Source organism: Crocuta crocuta, unplaced genomic scaffold (genome assembly GCF_008692635.1).
Source record: "Crocuta crocuta isolate KB4526 unplaced genomic scaffold, BGI_CrCroc_1.0 scaffold141, whole genome shotgun sequence".
Taxonomy (NCBI): domain Eukaryota; kingdom Metazoa; phylum Chordata; class Mammalia; order Carnivora; family Hyaenidae; genus Crocuta; species Crocuta crocuta.
This window is the reverse complement of record NW_027527951.1, coordinates 3,103,969-3,117,503: the sequence shown is the minus strand read 5'-3', so window position 1 is coordinate 3,117,503 and position 13,535 is coordinate 3,103,969. Positions and strand designations below refer to the sequence as shown.

The 13,535-nt window shown below is 48.0% G+C and overlaps 1 long non-coding RNA gene and 1 pseudogene across 2 annotated transcripts in view; one reads left to right on the top strand and one right to left on the bottom strand.

Annotated features, from left to right (window-relative positions):
• LOC144221941 (uncharacterized) overlaps positions 1–12,385 on the bottom strand; it is a 37,110-nt gene extending 24,725 nt beyond the window's left edge. The window contains exons 1-3 of one of the 2 annotated variants that reach the window (XR_013332223.1): positions 12,327–12,385; positions 11,635–11,759; positions 8,593–8,779 (exon numbers count right to left, since the gene is read on the bottom strand). This is a non-coding gene — a long non-coding RNA (uncharacterized LOC144221941). The remainder of the gene's footprint in view (positions 1–8,592; positions 8,780–11,634; positions 11,760–12,326) is intronic. The other variant, XR_013332224.1, reaches the window with a different exon arrangement.
• LOC144221959 (reactive oxygen species modulator 1 pseudogene) lies at positions 9,391–10,293 on the top strand (annotated as a pseudogene).
• Positions 12,386–13,535: the final 1,150 nt, after the last annotated feature.

Below are 13,535 nucleotides of genomic sequence, written 5' to 3'. Positions count from 1 at the left end.
AAAAGTGAAAAAAGCAGACTACAAAATGATAATATGATCCTATTTTTGTACTTGTGTATCCATAAATAGAGAAGTTTAAGCCTGGAAGACTATCCCCTCTCTCCAGTGCATACCTTCTAAGTTTTCTATAGTAACACAAAATACAGTCTGTATTCCGTGCGGGCGGTAAGTGGTGAACCAGAGAGCTGCTCCCTCTGTGCCCTGTGGCCTTCCCACAGCTCACCAGAGACCCCAAGTACATGGCCTCATCGGGGCATGAGTCTAAGGTCACCAGAAGGGAAACTTTTCCCAGACCAGAGCAGGTGAGGCAGAGCCGAGGGCCCTTTTTCCCTCCCTCACGCAGAAGAGGGAGTCTGTCCTCAGACGAACAGTCTTGTGAGAACCGAGGTGGCATCGTCCCACAGATCTGCTCTGGAATTAGGGATCACGCACTCAGATGAGCGGCCAGGGCAGCCCATGGTCCTCCTCCACAACGCAAGGGTGGGCCGTGGGGGAGAACGGAATGGAAGAGCCCTTCCCCTGTCAGGCCACCTATTGGTCAAGACCCATTGGTCATGACCAGTCATTACAATGCAGGTTTTCCCAAGCTCAGAGAAGAGAACCCTGATATCAGCTTTGGTATTAACTGATCACCAGGTAGTGTTAGAATCCCTCCTGCCCCAGGTGTATCTGAGCAAGGAAGTCCCTAGGAAGCTGGCTCTGGGCATCGGCGTGTATTTGAAGTAAATCCTTGGGTTTGAACTTGCTCAGGGCTGCAGGAGCATGGACATTTCTCTGGATGAATAGAGGAGCAAAGGGATGGATTTTTGAGGAAAAGGCAGGACTGCCCTAGAGATAGGGCCCACTTCCTCTAAAAGTCTCCCAGAACTGTTTCTTCTATTACTCACTGGCCATTAACACTGCTCGGCACTATTGCCTTCTCATGTCTCTTCAGGCATCTCAAAGTTTACTTCCCTTCTGACACTGACCATGCGCCCCGGTGGAAGGGCCACTTTCATTGATCTCCTTATCTCACTCCTTGAGGACGGCGAGTGGTGTCTTGTGCAACGCAGTCACTCCTTCAAGAGAGCCTGCGATGGGCCACGCATGGTCATAAGAACTGCAGAGTCGGCTGTGAACAGGGCAGCCAGGCTTCCCAACTCTCTGAATATACATTCTAGTAGAGGAATACCAGACAACATACAATAACTAAGCATGAGAATAGGACGCGAGACACTCATTTGATACACACAGTTTCAACGACATTTGCTCGGCAATTCTCAGTAAGAGAAAGATCATAACCCCATGTGCCAAGCACTTGCACCCGCCGTTCCCCTCAATGAGCCTGAAGTGGGAACGAGGAATCTGCCCCCCCCACCCCAAACATCTCCCCTTGCTGAATGGATTCTGATGTTAATGCAGTTTTTCATAAAGCGTCACTCTTAAGTGAAACCAACTGCTTCATCTGGTGTCTGACCAAAGGAAACAGTGATCTGCTCCAAATGGGAGGAAAAACGTTTCTGTCAAACTTACTGAGAGATGCTATGTGGTTTTTCAACATGCTGTGTCCCTGGGGAAGTTTCAGGGGTTATACTGATTACGTGGGATTTCCGTGGTCCACACGGACTTTAGACCTAGCCCCTGATAAAGTCGGACTCCCCTGTAGGTATGCTGTCTGCTAACTATCCACTACCTCAGTACCGTTTTTTAAATGTTTTATTTTTATTTTTGGAGGGAGAGAGAGAGAGAACGCACATGAGTGGGGGAGGGGCAGAAAGAGGGGGACTATGGATCCAAAGCAGGCTCTGTGGTGACAGCAGTAAGCCCTAGATGGGGATCGAACTCTCGAGCATGAGATCATGGCCTGAGCCGAAGTCGGTCGCTCAACCTACTGAGCCACCCAGGCGTCTGCTCAGTACCATTTTTTATGAAGTCCCTACAAGGTCAGTAACTCTTCTGAACACTGAAATGGAGAGATAAATGCAACGTATCACTCTCAAAGAGCAAGCCACACCTTATATTCACAAGTTGTTTTATATCTGCAAAGTATTTTTTTTTATATAATGTTTTATTTATTTCTAGGAGAGAGAGAGAGACAGCGTGAGCAGGGGAGGGTCAGAGAGAGAGGGAGTCACACACTGAAACAGGCTCCAGGCTCTGAGCTGGCAGTCAGCACAGAGCCCGACGCGGGGCCCGAACCCACGAACCGCGAGATCATGACCTAAGCGAAAGTCGGACGCTTAACCGACTAAGCCACCCAGGCGCCCCAATATCTGCAAAGTATTTTGTGACACCGGTCTAATGCTTTATCTGCTCAGCTTCTCTCCTCTTCTGGTAATGGTACCCCCTTGCACCCTTTCTTTTAGGAAGTGTGTTTTCTCACACGACAACAGCTGAAGAGAGGGCACCAGACTCCTAGTCAGCCATTCACTGTATCTCATCCCTTGTCCTTATGGACTAGTCAATGGAAGAGTACCCTACTCCAACCTGGTCAATCCAAGTTCCTGGATTAGTCCAACCAGAAAAAAAGAAGAGATACAGATACTTCTGGAGGGGAAGGTCTGAGATCTGAGGTGTGGGGTAGCAGCTGGCCATGCTTCTGTGGCCACACAGAGGAAGAGAACCTGAAAGAACCCACATGTTTGGACACAAGCAGAAGTGAGAGGAATGGAGAGCTAGCCTTCGGCACCGAGTATCTCTGCCCTGAGATCACCCCCGAAACTTGAGATTTCCTATAAATTTTCCTTTTTATATATATTTTTATTTATTTTTGAGAGAGTAAGAGACAGAGGGTGAGGGGGGGGCGCGCAGAGAGAGAGAAGGAGACACAGAATCCGAAGCAGGCTCCAGGATCTGAGCTGTCAGCACAGAGCCCAATGTGGCGCTCGAACTCACAAACCATGAGATCGTGACCTGAGCCAAAGCTAGACACTCAACCGCCTGAGCCACCCAGGTGCTCCTATACATTTTTCTTTTTAACCTGAGCTAGTTTGAGGTGGCTTTCGGTCACTTGCAACCAGTGTCTAAGATACTCTTTTGTAGGTATCCCATCATTTGTTCTTCATATCAAGGAAGTTGCTCGGTGAGGTTAAGTGAGCTGTGCAATACCTCACTGCTACCAGAGAGAGCAACACGAATTTAAATCCTGCTTCAGACTCTGCTTCACATCTTTGACCCTCAAAGGAGGTTTCCCTCCTTGTGATCTCATCCCCTCTCGCATGTGCTTTGTGCTCTCTGGTCGATGTCTCTTTCACAGCACCAAGCCAACACCTGTCACATCCATGATCCAGTCCTGCAGTGACATGCAGTCAGAGCGCTCTTCCGCAGGGCTCCGGCCCACCTTTCCAGCACCCTTCTCCCTCCCTCTGGCTGCTGTGTGCCCGCCAGCAAATCCCTGCTTGAGTCACGCTCTCTCTCCGGCTCCGCGAGCACGCGGCTCCCTCTGCCCGCCCGCCCGCCTGCCCACCTCAGAGACCTGGCATGTTCCTCCAGCCCCCACGCAACTGGGAAGACTCGCTGCCACCCACCACCCTGCGCTGAGCCACGCCTCGTTCTTTGCTTCTCCCTCAAATCTGCTTCCGATAAAGGCAAACAAGGTACCAGTCTTGCTTCTAATTCTCATCCTCTGCCTCCCAAAACAGAGGTTCCTGGGGACGGGGAGAGGAACGTCATCTATCTATTTCTAGTTCCTGGCACAATGGCCGGCACATGGTAGGCGCTCAGTAAACGTTTGCTGAGGGGACAAAGAAGAGTATCAGGAAGATGAAGGCTGATGCATGCATCAAGGGCTCGTACTTTGTTAACAATCAGCTTAGTTTGGGGGTTGAAGGATGTGACACATATGCAGCCAGTGAGAGCTGAATGGGCAAATCTGAAATACCTTTTCAGAGATTCATCTTCACTCTTTGTACCCAATTAACGCGGAGCCATTAGTCCTTTCTGAAGCTGCCAGGATCTATTAAGCCATTTAACTTCTCCTCAGGCACTCCAGGATCCGTCCCAAGGGCATTTTTTTCAGGCCTGGGCAGCCAAAGTTTAAATGACTTAAGTGGTGAGCTTTCTATCACTCCCACGGGGAAGTCCTCCACCAAAGCAAAGCTTGAATACATCTAAAGCTGTGAAGGGGGAAAGCTCTTAAAGCTCAGACTGTAATCAGCCTCAGCCCTGAAAGAAATCAGAGTTTGGTGCCCTTCCTAAGGGCTGACCTTCTGAGTAACTGGAACAGGAAACCACCCTCTCTGGGGGTGATTGGAATGGTCCTAGGAAAGTCCCCAGGCCCAACGGCTGCTCCTCAGCAATTCGCTACAATGCCTGAAATTCCCTCCATTAATCACTGCAATATTTTATTGAGCACCTACTGGTGCCAGGCATTTGGAGATTCTGACCCGAATCATGGCCGGTTTGTTATTTTTGAGCAAAGTTAGGCGTTAAGCTGAGCTCAAAAGCAAATGTCCCTTTGAGGGTAACCCCCCACGCATTACCAGTCATTAATACCTTCGTCCAGGAGATGGCTGAGGCAGGGGACAGCTACGTGGGTGGGGTTTTCGGACAGACAGGATGCAAGCTGCTGGAGAAGAAGCCTGTGGAATATAGGCTAACTGTGAGTGAGCAGCCGCCTCGGGTCAGGGGACCATTTCCACCCCGTCGCCCTGCAGCCCTACAGAGTTGCTAGATCGGAGACAGAAGCACAGCAGGCGTGTCAAACATACCTTGTTGATGGGATTCGCCTGTGTTCCGCGGCCTTGTCCGCCTTTTAATTTTACCTGGAAATGTCCTGGGTTTGCCCTGGGAATGTGGAAGCAGATCTAAGCTTCCTGGTTCGGGCCTTTAGTTTAACCAGTGGAAGCAAAACTCATGTATAGGTAGGGCCAGCCGCAAACTGCCGCCACGATAGTAACGGTGGGACAGTCACAGCCTTCATTTATCGGGTGCTACCAGCTGGCAGGCTCTGTGCTGCATGTTATGTAGAATCAGTTTTTCACAGTCATGTCAAGAGCGTGCATTTAAGAAAAGTTTTTTAATGTTTTATTTATTTCTGAGAGAGAGAGAAAGAGAGAGAGAGAGAGAGAGAGCGTGAGCAGGGGAGGGTCAGAAAGAGAGGGAGACACAGAATCTGAAGCAGGCTCCAGGCTCTGAGCTGGCAGTCAGCACAGAGCCCGATGCGGGGCTTGAACCCACGAACTGCGAGATCATGACCTGAGCCGAAGTCGGACGCTCAACCGACTGAGCCACCCAGGCACCCCAATGCATTTCTAAGAAACTGAGGCTTGGAGAAGCTATTTGCTCAAGGTTACCCAATGGTTCCGGAGCTGAGATAGCGTTGCAACGCGGTCCCCGTACAACTGCACAGCCCATATCCATTAGTACCAGGCTGCATGATCACAGATTCAGTAAAGTGAATTTTTAGGACCATCCCCGTGTAGACCCTGAAGGCGCAACACGAATGATCCCATCAGATCCTGGGAGGGGAAATTGGATTGCCCTCTGAAACTGATTTCTAAAATAGAATAGCAATGAACCATTACTCTAAAGGGATGGAAAGGTTCAACCCTACCTGAGTAAGGGAATGGAGAAAGGCAGAGGGTTAAATGCGCAGTTGAGGATGCCCACAACAGGTGAAATCAGGGCACGCTTGTCTGCACTTTGGGACCCGTCCTGCTAACACGAAAAGCAAGGTCCTGTGCAGGGATGGGATGGTTTTCCTTCTGACAGAGACAAGTGTATCAGGAAGCACCACCCCTGACGAAAATAGCCACCACCACCTTCCAAACCCTTTTCCTCCCGCTGGGTGTGGGTCCCCCATGACGAGCTGCTCAGTGGCCACAGATATCTGGTCCTGGATGGTTACAGCTCGTGGTAAGTAGACAAACTTTCACTGTGATTATTCATCCCTCACATGAACTTGGGGGCCGCCCCCTGCAGATTTACCAACAATGGGTCAGAGCCTGGACTGTGGGGCCCACCTGTGAGGTCCAGCTGGACGCAGAGCCGGCCAGCCCCGAGCAGACCAGCTGGAGGTTCTGACTCAAATCATTGCAGGTTTGTTATTTTGAGCTAAGTCAGGCTTTATGCTGAGCTCCAAAGTCAATGTCCCTTCGAGGGTGATCCACCACGCATTATCAGTCATTAATACCATTCTTCCAAGGAGACCGCTGAGGCAGGGGACAGCTACGTGGGTGGGGTTTTAGGACAGACAAGGACGCAAGCTGCTGGAGNGGATGACCTGTTACCCACCGGAGTGGGTGTGCATCTTGTCAAGCTTCTTTCCATTCCCTTTGGACTCTGCCTTAGAAGGTTTTGTGCCCCTTCACCTGATAAACCAACCGTGTGTTACCTTCCCTGGGCATTAAAATTAAAGACAGCTTCTGAGGCATTAAAAGTCATTATAATTTTGGGGGCACCTGGGTGGCTAATTCGGTCAAGCGGCCGAATTCGGCTCAGGTCATGATCTCAGGGTTTTTTGTGAGTTTGAGTCCCGCATTGGGCTCTGTGCTGACAGCCCAGAGCCTGGAGCCTGCTTCCAATTCTGTGTCTCCCTCTCTCTCTGCCTCTCTCTCTCTCTCTCTCTCTCTCTCTCTCTCTCTCTCTTTCTCAAAATTAAACATTAAAGGGTGCCTGGGTGGCCCAGTCAACTGAGTGTCCGACTTCAGCTCAGGTTATGATCTCACAGTTTATGAGTTCGAGCCCCGCACCGGACTCTGTGCTGACAGCTCAGAGCCTAGAGCCTGCTTCGGATCCTGTGTCTCCCTCTCTCTCTCTGCCCCTCCCCCACTCGTGCTCTGTCTCTCAAAAACTGAATAAATGTTAAAAAATAATTCATTATAATCTTTATATATCATACATTTATAATTATATTATTAAATACAACATTGTATATTATTTATACATGTTATAAATAAATATAGAAATATAATTAAATTCTAGAACTTTTCAACATATCAAAAAGAGAGAGAGGAATATAATGAACCCCCAAATGCTCATTGCCTAGTTTCAACAATAATCAACATTTTGTCATCTGGTTCCATCTATCACTCATGCTTTTTCACTCAGCATTTTTAGAGCAAATACCACAAGACATATGATTTCACCCACACAAACTTGGGTATGCGTCGCTTACAGATAAGCACATTATAAAAACCACAACAACAGTGTCATTATTAACAGAGGTACCAGATGACCTGGTAGAATGTTCCCACATTCTGCATTTGGCTGGTTTCTCTTGGTGTTATTAGGTAGTTCCATTCCTGCCAGCGTTCTCTGTGAACTGCTAAGTAAGACTTAGAGCAATGTGATGGCCATTGGAAATAAGATGCCACCCACACATGTAATTTCATATGTTCTAGCAGGCACATTCAAAACATTTTTTAAAAAGGGGCACCTGGGTGGCTCAGTCAGTCAAGCATCTGAATCTTGATTTCAGCTCAGGTCATGATTCCAGGGTTGTGGGATGAAGCCCCACTTCAGGTTCTATGCTGAGCATGGAGCTGCTTGGGATTCTCTTTCTCTCTCCCTCTGCTCCTCTCTCTAACTCATGCTCTCTCTCTCTTAAAAAGAAAAAAAGAAGAAAAAACATAGGTGACGGAGATTGAGTACACTTATCTTGATGAGCACTGAGTAATATATGGAAGTGTTGAGTCACTATTTTGTACACCCGTAACTAACATAACACTGTACATTGACTACACTGGAACAAAAAAAGTTAAAAGATATAGGTGAAATTTTAAAAAATAATTTCTTGAATTTAATGTGAAATATCCAAGATATTGTCATTTCAAAATGTGGTTAATGCAACAAAGCTATAAATGCAATATTTTATTCTTTTTTTATACTGCATTTTCAAAATCGAATGTGGAGTGTGCACTTAAAGCACATCTCAACTCAAAATAGCTACAATTCAAGTGTTGAAGGGTTTGTGTGGCTACTATATTGGAAGAGGCAGAGGTAGATGCTTGTTTAGATTCAGTCTTAGAATTTTTATGTGAGAAGAATACTATGTAGGTATTGCTGTAGATTTCCCATTTTGAAATTCCCCACCAACCTTTAACCAGATAGGTTAGTATCCACTGATTGGTCACTTCTAAATCCATTATTTCCCCAGAGGTTTCAAAAGCCAAGATTTTTTTTTTTTTTTTGAGAGAGAGAGAGAGAGAGCAGGGAGAGGGGCAGAGGGAGAGAGACAGAATCCCAAGCAGGCTCCACACTCAGCTCAGAGCCTGACACGGGACTCGATCCCACAACCCTGGGATTATGACCTGGGTCAAAATCAAGTCGGACGCTCAACCAACTGAGCCCCCAGGTGCTCCAAAAGTCATGATTTTCTAATTCTGTTATTTCTTCTGCATTTACTGGGAAGAATTCTTACCTAAAATGAACTTTCCCTTGTCAGCTTTTTGGTCACTTGGAAATGCAGTTCACACAGGAAAGGTGGGTTGTGTGCTTATTCTTCTTTTAATCAGTTTTCAGAGAAATGAATTGCTACCCAAACAGCCTTGAAATGGAGACCAGTAAGGGTTCTCTTTTTATCATTATGAACTCATAATTTTCTGCATTTCTACCTTCCAATCTATTGCATTGGAAGAATCATTATTCTTTTTGATGCTAAAAGTTTCCCACCTTTAGCCAGTAAGACTCTCCAGCTGACTCCTGGGCCACTTTTTGATTGTGTTTTCTGGCACAGTCACGTAGGCTCATCTTGGACATTTCCGCCCTCGTTAGTAATCAGCTATTTCTCCAAGGAGCCCTGGTTCCTTCCGGTGTTCCAGGCATCTTTAAAGGATTCCCCTCGGGATGATAACATAACCTGGAAGAATTGAATACACTCTCAATTGGAAGCACCGAGATGAGAAATAGAACAAAGGTTTTCTTCTCTTCGGATGAAGAAGGGAAGGATGAGAGGAGAAAGATGTCAGAGGTGCTGACACAGCTCTACCTGCCCTGTTCATCTCTTTCTCTGAATCTCTACTCTCCATACTCTCTACTCTTAGGACTAGAACTTTCTATGGCTGCTCCGTGCAGGTGAACGCTCAGCCAACTCTGACCTCCCTTTGCGAAGAGCCCAGAGCCTTTGTCCAAAGTTGCATCACTTCCCACCCAGCCCTTCCTGAGCCAACTCCCTGATGTCTCCCGGAGAACACAGTCGGCATCATCCCAATGACATCAGGGAAACTCCTATTTCCAGCAGTTTCTCCTTCAGCTGCACAAATGTGCCGCGGTAGACAGGGTGTGGGCTTTTGAAGTCTCTGCAGGAAGCAGCGCTGTTTTGTCAGCACCACATCTGAGCGCATCTTCTGTGAGAACTGTTCTTGCTCAGCTGGCGTGCAGCCCTCCCGTCCCCTCACCCTGTCCACTGCCGGGCGTGGCAGAGCAGACCCCACACCACGTGCTGGGGGTTCAGGAAGACAGAGGACCCACATGCAGCAGCACAAGACCCTAAAGGCCGGTGAGGGGGGTGCCTGATATCTCTCCTGGATTTCCCAAGTGCTCTTTGCTTCTCCCATCCCTTGCCCAAAAAGGCAGTAAATACCACCACACTTAAACTTATATCAGCTTAAGAGAGCCCCTCAATGCCTGCCACACTTTACCAGTATGTTCACGAATCTGGAATGGCCAGTCCATATCATTTCCATCATTTCCTGGCACTACCAAACAGAGGTGTTGTTTTTTTTGTTTGTTTGTTTGTTTTACTAACAGATACTTTTTTTGTACCTAGGCCTGATTCCAAAACTCACGAGTTTTCCAATTAGCTGCCCTACCTTTCAAAAGCAGGTAATTTCTCCATCCTTCCCAACCTCCAATTTCTGAATCTATGGCCCACTAAATACACGAAAATGCAAAGGCATAGGGTAGCGCTTCCGCGTCTCAACAGTATTCTGTTAGCCTTAGAAGACACCCCAGCAGGAGGCTAAAATCTGGGATCCAATCAAGTCCAACGTTTATTAAAAAGTGCCGCTGTTCCGGACTCTAGAACGTTGCAGGTGATATTCAATATTTTTTGAATTTTAACATGCTTTAAAAAAAAAAAACACAACCAGTGTTCCGTGTGCAACGTAGAACTGAGTGACCCAAGCTGTGAAGGAGACGCTGGTGGCTGTAGGCCTTATGGACAGTCCCGGCTGAAGTGCTTCTGCCACGTGAAGACAGGCTCTGTGATGGGCTGTGCAGCGGGCATGGCAGCCGGGGCGCTCTTCGGCACCTTTTCCTGTCTCAGGATCAGAATGTGGGTTTGGGAGGTGATGGGCAGACCTGGAAAGCCATGATGCAGAGAGGCACACCGTGGGCACAGTCATGGCCTTTGGGATGGGCATCCAATGCTAATTGGGGCTGTGGCGCCCACCACAGCTACCCTTTCCATCAGTTCCAGCTCATGTACTATAATAAAACAGAAGTCTTTGAGGAAAAAAAAGGAAGGAAGGAAGGAAGGAAGGAAGGAAGGAAGGAAAAAAGAAAAAAATACAACCAACCCTATTATTTAAGATATCAATTAGGATGAGGCTATGTTTTAAAAAGTCATTGGAAAGACTAAGGAACTAATGGTGCTGGTTCACAGAGGCGGCAACAGTCAAGACTGCAAATGACAAGTATGACAAACTTGTGTACTCCAACGCGGAACGATCACACAGTTCTACCATCTTCATATCCCAGCCAGGGCTCTGACTGTTTCGTGAGTTAAAGATAATGATTACGAAACCATACTGAGCTCCCACGGCCAGAATGGAGTCTTGCTTGCTTTTATCAGTATCTAAAAATGGGACTATCGTTTCCTTTTTCTCTGACACGTTAACAATAAAATAGAAAACATAAAATAAAGAGCATCTTTCCCCCTTCACGTGGACATTTCATGAGATTTACTGAACAACCACCTTTAGTGCTGGGAGAGTTTATGGGAAGCAATAATCCGCCCCCAGAATAAACAGTAAATGGGATGATGATTTTCTAGGAAGTGCTGTGTCTGGCTGCGGTGGCAGCGGCAGCGAGCTGAGAGAGGTTTTGGCAGCCCCGCAGGGCCCCAGAGAATCATGAGCCGTGATTAAGAAAGCATTCATGAGCTTATCTCCGTGGGAGTGGGGGAGCGCCTCCTGTGAAGCATGAGGGTGTCCGTCTTATCCGGGGATTTCCTTGGGCATTACAGAAAATGATGCCGAGGTGCCTCCGTTCCCCGGAAGCAGAGGTGAGAGGCCGGCCGGGGTGGTGACTGCGGGGTCCGGATTCTCACGCACGGGCCTTCTCTCTGACATTGGCTCAGAACCCCTGGGGGACCGGCTTGCAGGGCAGCTTGAAACCGGCCGTGGAGAGCCGAGTCCCCGGCCCAGGAGGACCGCGCTCCTGGTTAGCGCCTTCCTGAGTAAAAGCCTGGTAAGAAAGCCCGGCGGTCGGCGGATTAGAAACAAGGCCTCTGGGGCGTGCAGACGTGTTCACCGTAGCACAGGCAACGGCCGAAAGCTGGAGACGGCTATACTGCTCCTGAGCGGGAGACGGGCTCAGTGTACTGTGGTATGTCTGGTATGTCCCATGACGAAATACAGTGAAACTATTTTCAACAGATTCCAGCAGATCTATGTGGATTGTCAGTGAAAGATGCCCCATATGTTTAAATGGAGAAGATAAGCCACAGGACTCTATGTAGAGGGCGATCCAGTTTTCAGGTGTTATACATACCTGGGCACAGAGAAAGGTCTGGGAGATTTGCCAGCTTGAGGGGGTGGGGCAGGGCTGCTTGATGAACTTGGGGTGGGAAGCGAGAGATGGGTCCGAGGATGCCGCTTTTCCTTTCAGGATTTGCTCTTTTGTGGGACGAAAAGAGACATTTGACTTAATAAGGCCATCCCTGTGGGCAGGCCATTCCAGTGATTGAATTTGCCCAAGGTCGTCCGATGGGTAGGTTGTAGAGACAAGATTTGAACCCAGCTCCTCTACCCCTGAGTGGATTGTTTCCAGTGCTCCCTTGGGGAAACTTGAACTTGGGGCCCTTTTCCAGGACTGGGAAGAATGGGTCCTTGGACACTGCCAGTGGGCCCCGCCCATTGTCTGTGGGGGCGGGGCAGACCCGCTGTGCCCTGAGGGTCAGCCCACCTGGGGCAAAACTGAAGAAGGCGGGGCCTAGTCCACTCTCTTCTTTCTCCCGCAGTGTTCAAGGTCCACCGGCAAGCACCCGAGTTCCCTCAGGCCCACCCCTCTTCCCGGGGCATTTCCCTACACTCAAGAACTCCCCCTCCCTTTATTCTTTAGTCCTATGGAGTCATTCCTCAAAATCCTCCTCTCTGGGAGGGAAGCAATAAACAAATTCCAGACATCTCTGCCAGGCAGCACATTTGCATTTTAACTGGGATTTTCTGGGAAAAACTCCTTACCCGGAACAAATCCATCCCTTCTTTCAACAGGCAGTGTGTGAGCACCTACTCCAGGCCAGGTGCTAGAAATCAACAGTGAGCCCTGCGCTCCAGGGTCAGAGCCTGGCGGAGGCAGGGCTGGGAGGGCGGTTTCAAACAAGGGGCCAGTGGTGCAAAAGATGCTTTGGGACACGTGAGCTTTGTCCATATGATCAAAGCAGACCAAGTAGGCAGTGTCCCAGCATCTGTGGGAAAAGCAGGTTCCGAGGAACAATCAACTTAGGGAAAGAAGAGTTAGGTTCAAATCTCACTCCACCACCTACCCACTGGGTGACCTTGGGCAAATCCAGCCACTTGAACGTGCAGTTTCCTCATGAGTAAAATAGGGATTAAAAAGAGTGCGTAGGACCTAACCCGTGGGACTCTAGTCATACTAAGTGAGACGTGTTGTAATTTACTCCCCACATCACAGTGTCCCGGATGAATGTCATTAAGATGGCTCCTAGCTCTTCCAGAAGGTGGTGTCATCACCTTGTGGCTGTTGCCCTCACTACTTTAGGGTGCTGGCCCTGTGACACAGTAGGTTGACACAGTGGTCTGATGTCAACAACTAGTGCCAGTTGTGGTCAGGTGTGCAGGCTCTGAAGCCGGGCATCCAGATCCAACTATGTGACCTTAGGCAGGTGACTTAGCCTCTCCAGACCCCAGTTTTCTCATTCTAAAATGGAGACAATAATAGAACTCATTATATAGGTTTGTTGAGAGGATCAAATCCATGTAAAAGCAACATAGATGATAAACTCCTTGACAATCAGTCTTAGTGACGGTTTTTTTTGATTTGAAACAAAAAGCAAAGTAAACAAGTCAGATGACATCAAATAAAAAGCTTCTGCACAGCAAAGGAAATCATCAACAAAATGAAAAGGCAGCTGACTGAAAGAGAGAAAATATTAGTAAATCAAATATCTGAGAAGGGGTTATCAGATATCTGATAAAATATATGAAAAACTCATACAACTCCACAGCAAATAAATAATCCAATTAAAAATGGCAGAGGATCTGAAAAGGCATTTTTCCAGAGCAGAAATATAGATGGCCAATAGGTGCATGGAAAAGTGTTCAACATCACTAATCATAACCACAATGAGATATCACCTCACACCTGTCAGAATGACTATCACCAGAAGGATAAGAAATTAGGAGTGTTGGGCAAGGATGTGGAAACAAAGG